The following is a 1903-nucleotide window of genomic DNA, read 5'->3' as shown; positions in this document are numbered from 1 at the left end:
GGCATAGCCTCACAAGAGACAGCTATATCAGGGTCCTTTCAGCAAAATCTTGCTAGTGTATGCAATGGTGTCAGCGTTTGGAGGCTGATAGAGGCCTCCCTTTCAAGGGCAAGTGGGTATATAGAGGCCTGGAGTTGACCAGACAGTTGTAGACCACCTCTGTTCAGTAGACTTGGTGTCAGAGATGAAGGCTCACTGGCTATAGGCAGGACTTACCACTTGGGGTGTGCTTTCCTTGACAAGAGGGGCATTTGGCTAGGGCTCCTTCCTGTACTCCTCTTGGCCAGCCTTCAGGGTCTCCTTCCTGCCTCCAGCCTTTAGAACAAAGGCCTGCAGGACTCAGCCATAGGAGAAAGTCAAGGCCAATTACTTCAGCAGGGGGCACTTGTTGATAGCACTGACATTGATGGAGACCTATTCCTCAATGTGCCCTTTAGACAGGAATGTGATACCAGGGACCATAAAGGGTACAGTGCAATGAGTCTCACAACAGTTGCTGTGGCAATTTCTTCACTGGAAAATTTCTGAGTAAGAGCGTGACCATGTTGGGCTTCAGCAAGGTCCTTCAAGGTAGATGGGATGGCCACTCAGAGCCATGTAGACACCATCCAAAGCCTTTTTTAGTTACATACTGACAGTTCTGCACGTCAAGATCTCCATCAGTGAGGCCTCAACACTGACATATTTCTGATGGCAAGGGTTCAGAGGGACACCATGCTACTTGGTAAAGTCAGCTCCATCCTTTGTGCATTAGATATTGCATTTAGAGGGCTCATTCAGCCCCTGGTTGGTGCTCTCACCGTTGGTTCATGGCAGAGGCATCACTTCCTTGTCTACCTTTATGGCATCGTCATATCTGACAGTGCCAAAAGTTTGCAGTTATCTCCTAACTGATAAATCTTGATCCATATTTACCCCTAATCCTGGCATCATATACTTTTTTCTTTCTTTTTTTTTTTAGAGTTACAGGACCTTAAAATGTGATTTACTTTGAATTTGAATAACTATACAATGTCTCTCCTCCATTTTGAATGTTCTTTTCTGCTCCCTCCCACCCCCATTCTGTAGCCTTGGATCCAGTTTTCCTACCTGGCCTATTATTTATGTTTTGGGCATTGCTATTTTTTCCCTTTTTCCATTTTTTATTAGGTATTTTCTTCATTTACATTTCAAGACCAGGGGTCTCTCTTCCCAATGATGGCTGACTAGGCCATCTTCTGCTACATATGCGGCTAGAGACATGAGCTCTGGGGTGTCTGGTAAGTTCATATTGTTGTTCCACCTATAGGGTTGCAGACCCCTTTAGCTCCTTGGGTACTTTCTCTAGCTCCTCCATCGGGGGCCCTGTGTTCCATCCAATAGCTGACTGTGAGCTTCCACTTCGGTGTTTTCCAGGCAGTGGTATAGTCTCACAAGAGACAGCTATATCAGGGTCTTGCTGGTGTATGCAATAGTGTCTGCGTTTGGTGGCTGATTATGGGATGGATCCCCTGGTGGGCTATTTTTTTTTTTTACCATATTGTTCATTTAATTTTGGGCTATATTTGGAGGTTATCTTTTCTTTCAGTATTGATTTTATGTTGTACCTTATGTGGGTCACCCCCTTCTCATGTGTATTATAGAATTTCAAGGCCATGGACCAATTATTTATGAGAAGGAAGTTTGTCCACACCCAAATCTCAGTGTCCACTCCTTCAAGAGCATCCAGCAGGAAGAAATTCTAAATTAAAAAGTAAAAATGTATTCACCAGCCATGCTTTTATTACTCTTACCTAATAGGATGTAGCATCTGAACATTGATAAATTATTTAAACTATTTGAACCTCAATATCTTCAGAAATTTGGATGATACAACCTCCCTTGCAGAGCTTTGGGAAAAACAAGAGCAATGTGAAAACAGCCC

At 43.7% G+C, this 1903-nt stretch overlaps 1 pseudogene; it reads right to left on the bottom strand.

Annotated features, from left to right (window-relative positions):
- LOC110306254 overlaps positions 1–1636 on the bottom strand; it is a 3371-nt pseudogene extending 1735 nt beyond the window's left edge.
- Positions 1637–1903: the final 267 nt, after the last annotated feature.

Source organism: Mus caroli, chromosome 2, assembly GCF_900094665.2.
Source record: "Mus caroli chromosome 2, CAROLI_EIJ_v1.1, whole genome shotgun sequence".
Taxonomy (NCBI): Eukaryota; Metazoa; Chordata; class Mammalia; order Rodentia; family Muridae; genus Mus; species Mus caroli.
This window is presented reverse-complemented; position numbering and strand designations above follow the sequence as displayed.